At 39.6% G+C, this 18,716-nt stretch overlaps 1 long non-coding RNA gene across 4 annotated transcripts; it reads left to right on the top strand.

Annotated features, from left to right (window-relative positions):
* Window positions 1-1,216: 1,216 nt before the first annotated feature.
* Window positions 1,217-7,500, top strand: LOC138603670 (uncharacterized). Of its 4 annotated transcripts, none has more exons than XR_011309249.1 (4): window positions 1,217-1,300; window positions 3,914-4,057; window positions 6,434-6,586; window positions 6,661-7,500. It is a non-coding gene; the product is annotated as an uncharacterized lncRNA (long non-coding RNA). The 4 variants fall into 4 exon arrangements; XR_011309248.1 differs by lacking the exon at window positions 1,217-1,300 and adding an exon at window positions 3,631-3,772; XR_011309251.1 differs by lacking the exon at window positions 1,217-1,300 and adding an exon at window positions 3,631-3,772 and having other exon boundaries at window positions 6,431-6,586.
* Window positions 7,501-18,716: the final 11,216 nt, after the last annotated feature.

The raw sequence follows: 18,716 nt of genomic DNA, 5'->3' as shown, positions 1-18,716 counted from the left end.
TGCTTTATAGGATTGACCAGCCACTAAAACACAGCCCTCATCTTGGACATCACTGCCAATATTCTTCCATTTTGTTGTCATCAAAAAATCACATGAAAAGACTAAACATTTGTCAGTTGTTTCAAATGTAAATCCCAAAAGCAGGAGACTGTATATCTATGAATGTATGTCTGTAAGGTGCTGCACAGAGGCTGGTGCATGCCTCAATCTTAGAAATATAATGTTCTTGGGCTTTGCTTTTTTTTTCTTGTATAAAAGATCCAAGTCAGCTAGAAGTTGGTAGCATGGTAGCTCACCCAGGACATCTAGTGGGAATGTGTGGAATGACTAAGTGTTGGAAATCACAGGGGCCATACTGTATCACATTGTTCTTATCCTAATCTTTGTCGCACTTGTACATCTCTCCTGATCCTCAGACAGACGTTAAGGAAACTTAAATGCTCATAGCAATGTTGCACCATGATCAATGTCCCAGCAACTATGGGACAAATGAGAGACTACGAGGCTGAACACAGAGGATGTAGGATGGTGCTGACTTAGTTGAACATCATCAAATTGCAGACCCAGATAGAAATTAGACCTACCTGCAAATTAAAATCCCACAAATCCACCCAAAGGCTTTATTAACTACTGATGTAGGAGGCATTTTTGGTTTATTGTTGGCATGTCATTATTTAGATATATTGAAGCATTATTTTGGACACTTTGGTCAGCAGTAGATGCACGGGGATGTGTATATAAGGGCACATGTGACAGGAAGAGGTAGGCACAGGTAGGTGGGGGCACAAACAGTTGTCACCAAACCAACCAGACCAGGATCAACCACTGCACAGCAGTATTGGAAACAAACCGCTGTGATGTTCATTACTTGTACAACTGCTTGCAACAAAAATAAATGATCAACTCAAATGTAAATGACTGGAAATTCCCTTCTATTTGGTCTGCGTAAGATTCCCCCACTATACACTGTAAAATGTAATTGATCACCTCACTTAAAAACAATACTGACCGTAACTAATTTCATCTTACTTTATTGACTCTACTTATAGTAGTAAAGATAACTTCTTGTGAGGAAAGTAATTAAACTCATAAGCTTTAGTTACCTTTACTTAAAAGTATGAGTGGGGAGGAGCCACCCACAAAACCCGGAAAAACTCGACAGAACTCGGCGGCACTCGGCTGTTACACATGCGCAGTTGCTCACTGAAGACGCGCTTAACCAACGAAGAAGAAAAATGTTTTGATTTTGATGAGGGAGAAGCCGCGTCAAATAGACGTTGCTCAGCCAAGTTATGTGAAGGTAAGTTGCAACGTGGCAAAATATCAACTTTCACTGGCTTTCTACTTAGCAAACTAGACGGTATTTTACCATATTATTTATCCGTTAGGCCCCGTGTCCATATAGCGCCTTTTACTGGCAGAAAAGCGCTGGGATGAAGCGCTTCGGTGAGAGAAAAAATGCTGCACGGGGATTTTGTTTTCATGACAACAAAAAGTTTGACTTACTACACAGCAAACAACAAGCTTACAACGCGTAGGGCGTTACCAGCAACACAAACGGGCTTTTCGGTCTCTATTGTGATGCTGTCTGTTTGTCATATGTACTGCTCTGGGTAGACAGAAACGGCCAAAACAAGTTGCTCCTCCATGTTTGGTAATCAGGGTGACGAGTGGCGGCCAATCTGATTGGTTGCCTGAAAAAAAAAGCTGCGGTGACGACACCAGCACCTTTCTGAAAATTTCAGAGATTTTCTACTTTATTCAGGCCAGCCCATGAAAGCTAAAGCTAACTAGTCCTTTAGGTTAGGGCTGCGTACGTCATCGTTTGAAAAATACGATTGAAGTAATCTATGTTCAATCTGAAGGCCAGTGCAATACTAGTTTTCTGCCTTGTATGTACTGTTTTGTTATTCTTTAATGTACAGTTGTGGTCAAAAGTTTACATACACTTGTAAAGAACATGTATGTCATGGCAGTCTTGAGTTTCCAATCATTTCTACAACTCTTATTTTTCTGTGATGGAATGATTGGAGCACATACTTCTTTGTCACATTCATGAAGTTTGGTTCTTTTAGGAATTTATTATGGGTATTCTGAAAATGTGATTATATCCGCTGGGTCAAAAATATACATACAGCAATGCTAGTATTTGGTAAAATGGCCCTTGGCCATTTTCACCTCAATTAGGCACTTTTGGTAGCCATCCACAAGCTTCTGGCAAGCTTCTGGTTGAATCTTTGACCACTCCTCTTGACAGAATCGGTGCAGTTCAACTAAATTTGTTGGCTTTCTGACACGGACTTGTTTCTTCAGCACAGTCCACATGTTCTCGATCGGGTTTAAGTCAGGACTTTGGGAAGGCCATTCTTAAACCTTAATTCTAGCCTGATTAAGCCATTCCTTCACCACTTTTGATGTGTGTTTTGGGTCATTGTCCTGTTGGAACACCCAACTGCGTCAAAGACCCAACCTTCTGGCTGATGATTTTAGGTTTTCCTGAAGTATTTGGAGGTAATCCTCCTTCTTCATTATTCCATTTACTTTATGTAAAGCACCAGTTCCACTGGCAGCAAAACAGGCCCAGAGCATAATACTACCCCCACCATGCTTGACGGTAGGTATGGTGTTCTTGGGGTTAAAGGCCTCACCTTTTCTCCTCCAAACATATTTCTGGTCATTGTGGCCAAATAGCTCAATTTTTGTTTCATCTGACCACAGAACTTTCTTCCAGAAGGCCTTTTCTTTGTCCATGTGATCAGCAGCAAACTTCAGTCGAGCCTTAAGGTGCCGCTTCTGGAGCAAGGGCTTCCTTCTTGCACGGCAGCCTCTCAGCCCATAGTGATGTAAAACACGCTTGACTGTGGACACTGACACCTGTGTTCCAGCAGCTTCTAATTCATTACAGATCTGCTTTTTGGTGGCTCTTGGTTGCATCTTGACCATCCTGACCAATTTTTTCTCAGCAGCAGGTGATAGCTTGGGTTTTCTTCCAGATCGTGGCAGTGACACAACTGTGCCATGCACTTTATACTTAGAAACAATTGTTTGCACAGTTGATCTTGGGACCTGTAGCTGCTTTGAAATGGCTCCAAGTGACTTTCCTGACTTGTTCAAGTCAATGATCCGCTTTTTCAGATCCGTGCTGAGCTCCTTAGACTTTCCCATTGTGGCGTTTGTGGCTGAGTCAGATGAGTGTCTCAAACGAGCCCTATTTTAAATGGGCTCAGAGAAATCACCAGCTGTCGTCAATCATAATCACTCACAAGAAGTTAAAAAGGCCATGCCACAAAGCACATCTGATTGACACAACTTTCTACATCAACACAATTCAAAATCGATGTTGCTGTATGTATATTTTTGACCCAGCAGATTTGGTCACATTTTCAGAAGACTCATAGTAAATTCCTAAAAGAACCAAACTTCATGAATGTTTTTTGTGACAAAGAAGTATGTGCTCCAATCATTCCATCACAGAAAAAAGAGTTGTAGAAATGATTGGAAACTCAAGACTGCTATGACATACATGTTCTTTGCAAGTGTATGTAAACTTTTGACCACAACTGTAGGTCCAACATGACCATATCTTAAATCTTTATTTTTCCTACTTTCCTGTAGATTCTGGCAGAGTTCTGTCGTTTATCAAGCAAAAACCTGAAAATATAGTTCTACAGAGAACTCAACAAATACACTCGCTTCTTTGAGATTTTCAAGTCCAAGGGGGGGAAGTGTCGGCCAGAAACCTAAGGAGTATCTGCAACAAGTAACACCAGGGGTTAGTTTCTCAGACACTAAGTAATACATTTTTTATTATGGGGGGGACAAAATAGTGCAACCGCATTGTGTATGCAGAGCTGTTAATTGATTGCCCATCACCACTTCTTAGTAGTCATGTGTGTTTGAAATTATTTTTCAGAGTACAGATGTTATGAGGAAGTGAGTCCATGGTGGCCTTCCCTCCATCCTTGGAGATTATGCTACTGGAAAGTGAACAGCAGTCCTCCGTGGCGTTCCTGTCATCCTTGGAGATGAGAACACTGACTTCTTCAATACATGCTTTGTAAGTAGCCTTTAGTCCTGACTCCTGATTATTTAATTCCACACCACAGGATGCCCAATCTATGTAATGCTGCTTCTTATGTTACTTTGATATCTTTTAGTATTAGTTACTTCTCTTCCACTCAGTACTTTCTTGTTTGGTGTACTGATCACCTATCCCTGATCAGGACTGGAGCCCGACCGATATTGGATTTTTGGGGCTGATGCCGATTCCGATATTAGGGAGTAAAAAAAATTCCGCTATCGATATATCGGCCGATATATTCAAATATTTTATGTATCTGAAATTAAAATATTAAAATTCCAAATCTGAAAAGTTATTGTCACATTTGCATGACATACAAAATTCTAATAAAATAGTGTTTCTGTAGCAACTTTAATAGCACTAAAATAAAATATCAAATTAAATAGAAGTGAGTTTCACACAAAAACACACAAAAGTAGGAACAAAAATGATTTTCTTCTTTTTCCCTATTTCATACAGTGCTGCTATAGATAAAAGTCACTAAACACAGACCAGCTCATTTGACAGACTGATACTGTTAATAATAGTAATAACAGGCTTAATGAGCAGGATTTTCCATATTAAATATTCCCTATTAATCAACATCAAAATCCAGGAGAAGTGTGAGCTGGTGTCTGTATCTGCAGAGGATCTGTCCTTCGTCTTTGTTTCTATTCTTATTATTCTGCTCTGTTTGGGACATTTTGGACGATCTATGGACTGTCTATTGCGGGGCAGAGGTCTGGAGCTCAGCCAACAGTCCGCAGGTCGGGACTCAATCAAACCATAGCATCACGGTGACATGGCTGTCTCTCTGCTCTGCTGTCTGTCTGTAGCACCGTAACATCGTATCTGCTAAGTGTGAATATCGGCTGATAAAACTGGTTGACCGATAAATCAGTCGGGCTCTAATCAGGACCCTTTTAGTGTTGTCTGCTGTCTTTCCGAAGGATCCAGTTGCAGATCCTACAAACACAGGCAAACGCCTTTGGCTAAGTGACGTAACATTACTTTGTGGGGTCTGTTAAGGACTGTGAAAGGGTCCTGAACAGGGCAACCTATCAATCCCCTGAAATGTCTATTTCACCCTATGTTGTGATGCCACTGCAATAATCAATTTTTCTCTGTTTATGCCAATTTTGCCTTTATTTTTCCACTCAAATGTCATTTTCCTTTTTGAAAATCTATTTCTTTTGCAACCATTTCATAAATAAATGATGAATCAATTAATCAATCTGTTAATTATGTATGCATGTACAGTATTTCTTTTACTTGAATATCTAATAATATCAGAATATGGCTCCCTGTTAGTGTCTTGTGTTTTCTACCATAGAAATGCAAGGTGACATTTGACATGTAATTGTGGTTGTAATGCTGCTATTGTTGTTAGGACTGCGCTGAACCTCCGAACATGTCCCACACCCCCATTTGGATCCTGACACTGATTCTTGAAGCTAGCCTGGCTTCTCCTGGCTCACTGCACCAAGAGGCTTCAGATATATTGCAATAATTTTGGAAGGAACAGTAGTGATGGACGGGCTTGAAAATCTTCCGCTTGCCTGGTGCCTACGCTATGGACTTATTTAAGCCCTGAATTTGGAGTACCCTCAACAACCTAGGAACACCTTTGAGTTTTAAGAGTGCTTCTCTCACTTTGACATCAATCCCTTTAACCAAAAATGCAATCGCTCAAAAATCTTCTGATGCAGTGAATGTCTACACGATGTGAATGGAACTCGGCACGTTGGGTCACACTGAGACCTTTACCCTTCTATCTCCAATGAAACTTTACCTATTTTTGGTGCTGTAGCCTAATTGACTATTGAGTTTGTTTCTCTAGAGTTTGTTACACCAATTGAGATACAGAACGCTCACCAAAGCACATTTTTATGTCAAGATTACGCATGTCAAGATTAAGACATATTTTGGGTAACTAAATGTTTTTCTGTAGTAATTTAATAGCTTGGTTGGCAGCAGTTTGAGTCAATTCTGGGATTTCAATACAGAAACCTGATTAAAAAGTGAAAAGAAAGTTATTGTCTTGTGTACATAAAAAAGGGCAATGTTGTTAAAAAACAATCTTCACACTAACAATAGCGTATGTTCATTATTCTTGAAATAGTCTGCATTCCAAAAAATGCATTTTCATTTCAGTTGTTTACATATTAAGACTGACTTCAGATTCTTGTACTATGATTTAATAACTTCATTTGGCAGCATGTCAAGCTTTTTAAGTACCAAGTTTGTATGTATTTCTTATACTTGAGTACCAAGTTTGCATGCTTTTCTTGTGTTACAGAACAAATAAATGCTCACAGTTCTCCCTTCAAACTGTTGTCTCTTTCTGTCACGCCCACTGCTGCCTCCTAGCAGGTCTGTCTCCCTCCCTGTCTCTTTGTCTTGATTACAGGAGTGGGATCTGGTGTGCAGGAGTTGGGTGGCTGCTTGTCATCATCATCTACACGGCTTCAAATACTGGGCTCCTCCTCCACCAGGCTGCCAGATTGTAGACTCTGCTAAACAACAGTCAGTCTGATCTAGCTCTATTATTGTCGCATGTGTTTCGTTTCTTGCTCATTCAATTTTTGCTCTGCCTACAGCCGTCCTCACCTGACTCCTGCCCCAGCCCTACTCATGTGTCTTCTATACACTCTGGATCTTTACCTCTGGATTACGGACTCACTCTGCCTGGCTCACTGCTCACTCCATGCCCTGCTCGGCTCCTACCTCTGATTCACGGCTCAGCCCCTGCTTCCCCCACACCAAGGAACTCTCAGCTCACACATTAAGTATTGTTTTCAAATAAATCTTTTGGCACCAAGTTCTCATCTCAGTGTTCTGTGTTTCTGCATTTGGGTTCAAACCGTATCGCCTTGTAACACTTTCTTTCAACAGCTTAACACTGTGAGTTCAGCTTACTTGAAAATGTTAAGGCAATTGGTTTCCTGATATTTTCCGAGCAATGTGAATGCTTTGAGTTGTAACAATAACTTTCTTTTGTGAGTACTGCTTACTTAACATAGCTCAGATCTTTAAGTTACCTGAACTTATATTGTATAGTTTTGCTTACTTGCCAAGTTGGGAAAATTACCATTACAGCTGATTTAGAATATTTTGCTGCATATTCTCTGGGACTATAGTATTTTGCCATTCTATATGTTGGTACATGCTTTATTATGTTATTTTATTCGGGACCCACTAGAACCTGCTCAGGCCCCACTGCTAGACAAGTGTATAAAACTATGAAGCAGGTGAGCAATTCTTTTCTTCTTTAATTAAACAACCTCCTCAGCACCGCCAAAGTGCTTAAATTAAAAGTCTGAGTTTCAGGTTCATCCAGCAGGGGTTTACACAAGCTAAGAAAAAATAAATGAGCAAAGTGCCTCCTTCTGGTTCACATTTTGACATGAAACCCAAACTTTTGTCTTGTAAAATGTAAAATGTAGTACATGTGACTTTTACTAGTATTATCCTACAATAATTACAGTAATCATTGAACTATTTTTGAATAAATGGTAAATGGACCATTGTACTCAAAGCTGCTTTTACTCTACATGTCACATTCACCAGCTGAAAGCATCCATCCATAAAGGCACTAAAGGCACATTTTTATTCACTGGTCTTTTGAGCCACTGTAATTTGTTTTGTTTTGTTTTTACTTTATTTTTATGTTCTTTTGAACAGCAGTTTGTTAAGTTAAGCATGGTTAATATCTTTCATGAGGGCTGATCAACGTTTTCTGTTTAAAAAGCTGTTTTTGAGTCATCATCTATACAGGTACGTCTTCAGTAGCATAGAGATGCTTAACAATTTCATCTTGAATAACATCTAGATTTCATTTCTCAGTTTTCAGCACATCTACATTTGCTGTTGTATTTTACTTAATGTTAGCTTTGTAACCATAACTGTCATAACATATTTCTCCATACAGTATTTACATATTCAAACGTCACAAACTTGGCAAATTTTAGACATATTAGAAACTGTCTCTCTTTGGATGCAGCCAAGATACATGCGATGATCATCTCCCATATGTCTTATTGCATTACATGTTGGGAGCAGGCTGGTGAAACAGCCATAAGACCTCTTGAGTCCTTATATAAACAAACTCTAAAAGCTCTGGACAAAAAGCCATTGCACTCTCATCACTGTTGGGTACTGGAGAAATACAATCTACTGGCCTTTGAGAATTTTAGATTATTTTCAAATTTGTGTCTGGTTTATACAATTTCAAATGGTTTGGCCCCTCCCCCTCTATGCGATTTTGTGTATATTCGCTCAGTAAATTCTATTAGATCCTCAAGAATATCCTCTACAAATGATTGTACGATACCATTTCGCCGCACTGCTTTTGGGCAATCAGCTTTTTCTGTAAAAGCCACAAATCAGTGGAACATGCTGTGAGTAGCTGCAGCTCTATCAGCATCTTCAAAACCAACTTCAAAAGACTGTTAAAAGCTGCTCATTGACCTTGCTCCCCACTTTATTTTCTCTAGTACATTGGTGTCTGCTCATTAAAGATCTCATATCATTCTAGATCATTGTAATTAATTATGGTGATTCCCTGTTTGTAAACCAAGGCACATGAGTGCAATAACTGAGCTTTTAACCATGCAGCATTTCTACACAAACAAGGAAAGCCTCCCTTTGTGCAATTACTTTTGTTCTTCACTTCGAATTTCAAATAATCTATACAGCACATTTTTGGTACAACTACCAGTAAATCAAACATGTTCATGCTACACCACATTAAGAGCAATATTCCCCTGTGCCTAGTTCTCCCCTTTAAAAGGGCATGAGCCTTCTGTAGAGGAAGGCTGCTGCAGCTAGAAGCACAATAACAGCCAGAGTAAGGACACCTGCAGTTATCCCCAGACCAATCCTAGTGCCCTGGTTGGAGCCACTGCTGGACATAGCTGCTCACAACACAACCAGAGTACAAATCTGGTTATTACTTTGACTCAAATCTAATTATCTTTATAATCTGAAGGAAAGGCCTTAGAGCAATCATTGGGTTAAAATTATTTTCTGTGTCAAAGAGATAATACTTGATGAGATGAAATAAAATGCAACTGTCATATTCCTCTTCAAATGAAAATGTTGTAATATTTTGTAAAGTAGCCTAATCAGAAATATATTACATGAAACTGAAAAATACAATACCTTCCTCCATAGATTCCAGTGCTGAAAGAAAAAGGTAAAAGGAGATAATCAATTAGCAAAAATGACAAAGCCTCTTGTGCTCTGTACATTCAAACTGTAATGAGTTAAAGAGTCTGTGGTAAGCATAGACTGTCCACACACAAACAGCATGTGTGCAGAACCATGGTCAAACTTAAAGGTCCCATATTATGCAAAATTCACTTTGGAATGGTTTTCTAACAATAATATGCGTCCCCAGCCTGTCTACAAACCCCCCCCCCGAAATGAGAAAAGTCTGTCCTCTCCTCTCTTGCTTGCTCCACTTTTCAGAAAATGTGTGCTGAAACAGCCCTTTTGCAGCTTTTCCCTACATGACGTCATGAAGGGCAATAACACCTCCTCCAGGTTGGTGACCCCGCCCCAGATAAATGTTTGGTCTGCCCCCTGAAATCCTTGCGGGCGCTTTTTTTTTACTCTCGCAAACGCTGCTCCGGTAAAATAAACATGGCGAAGGTACGGGCAAAGCACGGCAGTTGCTCTGTTGTTGGCTGCACAAACGAGCACAGGAGTCTATTTTTACCTCCTTCGCAGCTTAGCAGCTAACGTAAGTTACTGTTGGTAACATAGTTTCCTTATACTATGTTAAAACCCGTTACCACTCTACGGCCCGCCGGCGGGGCCGTCATCGCGATTGCTACAACATTTGCCCTGCAGCTACGATGATAACTTTATGTTGCCAGCCATGTGTCACATCAGTGGAAAGCTACGATCAAGCTCAAGATTCGATTGATATTAACCATTAAAAGATCCAATCACCACAGCGGGTGCAATCAACGGTAACAGTACATAAACAAACATTTACAAACTTGACGTAACTCACCGATGAAGGCTCACTGTATTCACTGATGCATATTATTTTCATAAATGCCCTCCTGGTACATTGCTAAAGGTCCAGATGATATAATCCAGTAAAGTATTTAGTCCAAAAATCCAAAAGCATTATTCCATCAATACGTATCCATGGATCGCCGTTCGTCGTTACTAATCAGCCGTCAGAAATGCCGCATTTCCCCGTGTATTTACTGTAATAACTTGAAGTGGAGGCGAGCTTTTTAGCTTTCTATAGAGGTCTCATTCGAACCAATAGGAGCTTCCATTACTGATTCTCAGCCTACAATAGCCAACCAGAGTCGGTGTTGAAGGAAGGTGCCTGCCTCTTTGACTGAAGGCAGAGCCGGCCAATAGCAACCAAATTAGCGCATGGTAACGGAACGGGAGGGGCGTGGACAGGCACAGCTCATTATCATTTAAAGCTACAGAAACAGCTTATTCAATCAATCAATCAATCAATCAATCAATCAAATTCAATCAAATTTTATTTGTATAGCGCCAAATCATAACCAGGGTTATCTCGAGACACTTTACAGAAAGAGCAGGTCTAGACCGACTCTTTGTTAAGTTATTTAAAGAGAGGCCCAACATGAATCCACCATGAGTAGCACTTAGCAATTTGGCACATTGGCAAGGAAAAACTTCCTTTTAACAGGCAGAAACCTCGAGCAGAACCAGACTCATGTTGAACAGCCATCTGCCTCGACTGGATGGGCCGAAAATGGGATAGAAGGAGATGCAGGATAGAGACAGGCAAAGAGAGCAACAACAACATATGTTCTTGTTACCACAACAACATATGTCCTTGTTACATGAACAACAACAGACACATACTTATGGTTACAATGCCAATAATAGTGGTAGACTAGGGTGAAGATTGGCTAAATAAATAAATAAATTAGCGAGAGAAGCAGAGTAATGATAAAGGCTGAGGTAATCGTAATTGTAACAGTTGAAGTCAACAGGTCTACTATTAGCATTAGCAGCAACAATAATGATACTATGGGGAAGGCTGATGTTAGTAGTTGTTGCAGTCGAGCAGGTCCACAGCAGCAGGTGGTCTGCAGCAACGATCCCCAGGAACCTTCAAGACAAGGGAGCACAAGAACTCCCGGGAAGATATGTGGTTAGTAATGTTAATGGGACCAGAAGATACAGAGTTAATGAGCTGCATTAATATGACAGAGAGAGAGAGAGGAAGAGAGAGAGAGAGAGAGAAGCTTGGTGTGTCAGATCCCCCCGGCAGTCTAAACCTATAGCAGCATAACTATGGGCTAGTCCAAGCCTGAGCCAGCCCTAGCTATAAGCTTTGTCAAAGAGGAAAGTTTTAAGTCTACTCTTAAAAGAAGAGAGGGTGTCTGCCTCCCGGACCTTGACTGGTAGATTGTTCCAGAGGAGGGGGGCCTGGTAATTGAAGGCTCTACCTCCAACACTACTCTTAGAGACTTTAGGTACCACAAGCAGGCCTGCATCCTGGGAGCGCAATGTTCTAGAGGGGTAATATGGCACTATGAGCTCTTTAAGATATGATGGTGCCTGACCATTAAGAGCTTTGTAAGTAAGAAGAAGGATTTTAAATTCTATTCTAGATTTTACAGGAAGCCGGTGCAGAGAGGCTAATACAGGAGAGATGTGATCTCTCTTCCTAATTCTTGTCAGCACACGTGCTGCAGCATTTTGTACCAGCTGCAGAGTTTTTAGTGACTTATTAGGGCAGCCTGATAGTAACGAGTTACAATAATCCAACCTGGAAGTAACGAATGCATGGACTAGTTTTTCTGCATCGTTTTGAGACAAGATGTGTCTGATTTTTGCTATGTTGAGAAGATGAAAGAAGGCTGTCCTTGATATTTGTTTTATGTGGGAGATGAAGGACATATCCTGATCAAATAGAACTCCCAGATTCCTAACAGTAGTGCTGGATGCCAGGCTGATGCCATCTAGGGCAGCTATATCATTAGAGAAAGAGTCTCTAAGGTGTTCTGGGCCGAGCACAATAACTTCAGTTTTGTCTGAATTAAGTAGCAGAAAGTTTCTAGTCATCCAGATCTTTATGTCCTTAAGGCATGCTTCTAGTTTAGATAGCTGATTGGTTTCGTCTGGCTTCATAGATAAGTATAATTGAGTATCATCTGCATAACAATGAAAATTAATGGAGTGTTTCCTCATGATATTACCCAGAGGAAGCATATATAAGGTAAAAAGAATCGGTCCGAGCACAGAACCTTGTGGAACTCCATGACTAACTTTGGTTTGCATAGAGGACACATCATGAACATTAACAAACTGAGATCGATCTGATAGATAAGATTTAAACCAACTTAGTGCAGATCCTGTAATGCCAATTAAATGTTCTAATCTCTGTAACAGGATGTGATGGTCTATCGTGTCGAAAGCGGCACTAAGATCTAACAGGACGAGTACAGAGAGAAGTCCTCTGTCTGAAGCAGTAAGTAGATCATTTGAAACTCGCACAAGGGCTGTCTCAGTGCTATGGAGGACTCTAAATCCTGACTGAAAGTCCTCAAATAAACTGTTGTTATGAAGAAAGTCACATAATTGATTAGCGACTGCTTTCTCAAGGATCTTTGAGATCCTTGATTATTCTCAGCAGAGCTCAGTTGAGGGAGTTACAGGCTGGCTGAAGTCCAGGAACAAACTGGGTTTTTAGGCAACAGACTTCAAATTGACTGTTCTGGGACCTCTGAGACCTATGTGAACTTGCTGAAAAGGAGTATAATATGGGACCTTTAAACCTCATTTTTACCCTGGGTGTGAAAATATCCTCTGTCAAATGAATAGATTTGACAATATCTGACTATAAATATATAATATTTATATATGAATCACCTTGTTGTACATGTGGTATAAAGACTGTACTCTACTGACTGAATACTCCCACACCAATGACCTTACTGAATGTTTAATTCTTTATGTTTGTCCTCCATAAATATTAATGCACCTGTTAAAGTCAGGTCTAAATCATCTGAAAGAAAGTAGCCTTGGATTAATGATATTATTAACGGCTGTAAAAGGGGCTGCAGAAAAGCTGAGCACAGATGGAAAAAATCCGGCCTCCAAATACACTACAATATCATCCCAGCTAGCAGGGAACGTTTCCATAACATTGGCTAACATTATCTACAAGTTCTAATTACATTTGAAAGAAAACGTTTTAATCTAATACTCAAAAAACAGTTTAAGGATGTTTAGCATTTCAAATAAAGTTCTTGTAATGTTGAAACTTAAACTAAGACAAAACATTTTAACTGCAACATTGTGAAAATTAATGTTATTGAGGCCTGGGATGTCAGAACACCTCTTATAAAACATTAACTCAATGTTACATAAAAACAAAGGAAGAACATGCTTACTGCAACATTCTGCGGATCTTTTTAGGATGTTAGTATGGCAGAACAGTACTATATATACATATATGTATATATATATATATATAGTACTGTGCAAAAGTTTTAGGCAGGTGTGACAAAATGCTGTAAACTAAGAATGCTTTCAAAAATATAAATATGAATTCTTTATTTTTATCAATTAACAAAATGGTAAATTAGTAAACAAAAACAAAAATCTTAATCAAATGTATATATATATATATATATACATTCATTATCTATATCCATCCATCCATCCATTATCCGCTTATCCTGTTCAGGGTCACGGGGGGCCTGAAACCTATCCCAGCTGTCATTGGGCGAAAGGCGGGGTATATATATATATATATATAATTTTTTTAATATTTAATATTTACCCTTTGTAAAGCAAACAATTGTAATTGTATAACCGAGTGACAATAAACATCTTGAATCTTAATTCTGCAGTCAACTGATTATCATAACATCTGCTTGTAAAATAAAAGTGAATTACAACAATCTTTTAACTACAGCACAACACTTTAAAAGCTATTTAATTTTAATTTTGGTGATGCCTTGGGATCACTATTACCAAACAGCCATACTCACAATTCTAATTTTTGTTAACTGCTGAGGATAGGGTGGTGGCCTCTTAAACAGCAGTAGAGCGGATGTACTTTTTCTTCCTGTTGTTACATTGCTGTAGGTTTAGGAAGCAGAAATGTTTCACACGGCATAAATTCACACAATAAAGAGAGGAATGGACTGCATGTCTTTTTTCATTAATGATCCTTCACTGACCTTAAAGTCATTGCAGGTGCTGATCTCACAGAGTCTGGTGACACAGTGCAGGTAGTAGGTGGACACTGTCTGGTTCTGCTGTTCTAGGAACCTGAAGGCAGAGAAGGAGAAGCGGGCATGGTGACTGTCCCCATTCTCATGCATGGTGGTCATATGGTCCTTAGAGCACCTGTGTTATCAAGAAAAAACAGCGTTAGCCCAACAAGGACTTTGAGTGTGCTTCAGAATTAGATGTGACAACTTAAGAAACAGACAGGTTGAAGAAAGTGGAGTTGGTGGGATAGGGAGAGATGGAAGCATAGCATCTGTCCAGGAGGACATGGTACCTAGTGGGGGAAAAAACAATAGACATCAGAGGTGGTGATAAATTACTTTCCAGATAAGAAACTTCAAGAATAAGGTGAGGTCAGAGTCAGTGGGTGGACACTTACTGATCTGTCAGGTTGGCTGCTTGGACCTGGACATAGATGTTGGTCCTCAGTTCTAAGCCCAATGGGGGTATCATCAGAGGGGTGGAGTAGTTGACATCCTGTCAACAAAAATGTATAGTTGGTTCGCTTTAAATGCTGTTTACACATTTAATTTGATAAGCTTGATTGCCCTAGTTGGCTAACTTTGTTTTATCATGTGTGATGTTGTGTATTTGTATCCTGAACTGAGCCGATTTGAACTGCAGTGACTTGGATTTATCTGAACTTAACAGCATATATCAGATAGAATACAATACATGTCGGACTTTTCACTTATTGTGACAGATTTCACACTAAGATATGTGCAAAAATAACACTTGTTTTCTTATGGGTAACACTTTACATTAAGGGTACAATTTATATACTAAAGTAATGCTGAAGTAATGCTTAACTAATGCATGAGTCATGATGATTTAATGCATGAATTAATGCAGGATGTATCATGAATTCCTGTTGCTCACCATTAAGAAATGAAGTCATTGTGACTTTATGCCAACGCAAACTTGTTCTACTGCAAATATGACACAAATGACACAATACATAGGCTAACCCAGAAAAGCTTAAAGTGTGTTAACGTTAGCTAGCTTTACATGCCGAAATTGTATAGCATGTTAGATGCGAGTTAGAAAACAAACTTACGAGTTCTGTCTGTGGTGGATGCTGTTGCATTGCTCACTAAAAGGGTAAATCATCACTTCACACGAGTTCCCCATTACTTCCTTGACTTGTGCCCCCCCGCCCCCCCCAAGTAAAGTGACGTCATAATACTCATTTGTTAATGGCCGCATATCAATCAATGCATGAAGTAACTGTGATTTAACATCCCTTAATTTATGATCTATTAACTGTAAACTAATGACATAAAGTCACAATGACTTCATTTCTTAATGGTGAGCAACAGGAATTCATGATACATCCTGCATTAATTCATGCATTAAATCATCATGAGTCATGCATTAGTTAAGCATTACTTCAGCATTACTTCAGTATATAAATTGTACCCTTAATGTTAAGTGTTACCTTAATATCTATAACTATATAATTTTGTGGACATGCAATTACCGAAGACTGTAATACACTGAGTAAATGTAGATAGAACCTACACCAAAACATGAGCTGTGTAAATCTAAGTGACTCGACAGCCCAAACAAACAAATGTGTCACAACTTACTCTAAAGAGTTCCATGCTCGAAGTACTGATGAAGCTCCCATTGTTGTCCTTCACTGCTATGGAAGATGCTGACCTACATGGAACAAGCAGCGACATCAGAAACAGGGAGGAGTTAACTGGGTGAAACATGTCTGATTGCATCCTCTTTGTTACTGTGCACCAGGGGATTATTTCCATCAACAGACTGTGATCAGGGCAGATGGATGTAACCAAAGGCAGATACACACACTGCTTTGCAATTCATTACAAACAATAGAGTTTGGTTGGTTAATATTTTGTGTAGAACTTTTGGTTAAGCAGCTACTCTCAAAAGCAGAGAGATATGCTTCGTTCCAAGCTGATGTGCAAAATTGCATTATTTTAGAGGTTTTAGGGTAAAAAATAAACCATGGATTAGAAGAAAAAGCCTCTGGAGGACCTGCATAAAAAGTTAACAAATAACAAACACATCAGAAAAGCAAAAAGAAGGAAACCGTACCTGGCCGTCAAAAGTCATCTTGGCACGCTACCTGACTACTTCTGGCCACCATGGATGCCAAGAAGAGATAACTAAGAAAGTTCATTTTTTTGCTTCCTTGGTATGGACATATCTGTAATAGCAAAACAAAATAATTCACCAAAAAACACCAAACATTTTGAGATGTTATTGTTGTTACCTGACTTGGCACCCAACTTCCCTGCCACCATTTCCCCCTTCTGCTTGTCTAATGCTTTAAATCAGGTGTAAAGTTGTGGGATATTCTTATATAGCTATGACTCCTTCTTTGGATTGGTCAGAAACCAGGTCAATGTCGTTTGGGATATCTACCTTAACTTCAGTCTATAGGAACAATTATTTTACACAGGGAGTGCCACAAACTATACCTTGAGGGGGATTGGTGTAACCCTACGCAGTGAGGTTCTTAATGAGGGAGCATGGACAATGGCCATGCTCCTTTCATTTACTATAAAGATTCCCTAAGAATGCTAACATGAGACTTCCCCAGAGATGTGACACAATACTCTGATGCGCTTTAACGGGGAGCGTCTATGTATAAACAATAATGGCAATATCCTTTACTATGACCCAGTGCTGATCCTGTGGGATACCATTTTAACACAAATGAAATGGAATCCGACTCAAGCGGCCTCAGTAGCTCCTTGAACTAGCGGCTATTGTTGAGTTTCAGGGAATGTGCACACAGGCTCTCTTGATGTATGAAACAGTGGCATACAACCAAATCACTTGGATCAAGACTGAGACGACTCATTTCTTTTTTGACCAGTGCAGTTAATCCCTTTTGCTGGCCAACATGGCTGGTGCTTCGTCCGTGGGGAGGCCACTTATCAAATGGTAGTTCAAATTTGTTCATAGCCAAAACTACTTGCTCAAACAAATCCTTAGCTCTGGTAGTGCCATGCATGGCTTGCAATGACAGCAATTCCTCCCAAATCAACTCTAACAGACAAGGACTCTGGGTAGTTGCTCTGCCAATCCAGGTAGCCACATGCTAATCAAGGCTCAACAGCAAACACCCAAAACTACTATTTTAGATGGATCATTCTGCTACTGTCAGTTAGGACAGAAGTAACTCAGACTCTGACAGGTGTAATTTGGTGTAAGGAGGTTTATAGTAAAGTTTAGGTGGAATAATGATGGCAGCTGATGGCAGATGGCAGGAAGGACTGAAGACAGAAGGACACAGTTGGCTAGAAACATTCTTTTAAAAATGTAGTAGTATTTGCATCATGGATCAATCTTTAAAGAAGTTTTACATTAGGTCACAGTGTACTAACATTTCACCACCTTAATCCCAATAAATGTCAGACACGGGAATGCTTTAGTTTACCTAAAGGTAAATGTGAGAAGAAAAACTGAGCAACTTGACCCTTAATTTCTCTTGTTAAAGATAATAGGTGGGTGTGGCTCTGTTGACCTTTCCAGCAGATTAACCAAAACAACAGTGTCCTGCTCCACAGTTCCTCCATGACGACTTCTGTCACATTGTGTAACGTTTAGGGAAATAATATTATATGTTCTTTTTATTATTGCAATTTTTTAAACTTCAATCCAGAGGTAACATCTATAAAAATCTACAAAAACAGCATTATATTGGTAACTTTTATAGAGGTGACTAGATTCCTAAAGAGAAGTCAGTTTATCTTCAGCTGTGACAGGTAATGCAATGCTCAGTTGTCTACTGCCTATTGTTATAAAATGAAGGAGTTAGAACGATTCTGTGTTTTCGCAAAATGCCAAAAAAGATCCAACCCCCAGCCAAGGCCAGGCCTCTTGGCAAAAACTCAAGTTTTTGAAAACTTTTAATATTCCATTTCTTGGCAATACGCTGACCGAATTTGAAGAGGATCGGATGAAGTCCCTAAGAGGACTTTGCTAAAGTATGGACCCTGTAAATCGCCAAAAGGTCTTATTTTGCAAATCAAATCAAAATGCCTGACTTCATGTTGGGTTTTAGATATGAGTGCAAGAGGCTTTTTTGTAGGTCTTGACATGGTAAATATGCATACCAAAACATGTAGGTGAAAGTAACCTCTATGGGGAAAATTTCTAGGGGGTGCTATGGAGCCATTTTGCTGAACTTATGCCCCAGGCCCATAAAATCAAAAACTATTCACCACACCCGATACGTATGCAAACTAAAATGTTAGCAGTGGGAGTCAAGTAGGTCCATGGCTTTAGGCGGTGTGCAACAAAGATCCACAGGAAAATGCAGGACAACAGGACAAAAACTCCAGGGAACATCAAAAGTTACTTCTTTGCATTTATTGTGTATGGATGCTGACTGATGAAGAGAGATTAGGAGAAAGGAGCT

This window comes from Semicossyphus pulcher, unplaced genomic scaffold (assembly GCF_022749685.1).
Source record: "Semicossyphus pulcher isolate SPU_LCO1_2020_fin unplaced genomic scaffold, fSemPul1.0.p SCAF_10, whole genome shotgun sequence".
Taxonomy (NCBI): Eukaryota; Metazoa; Chordata; class Actinopteri; order Labriformes; family Labridae; genus Semicossyphus; species Semicossyphus pulcher.
Note: the sequence above shows the minus strand (reverse complement) of the source record. Positions and strands in the feature narration are given on the sequence as shown.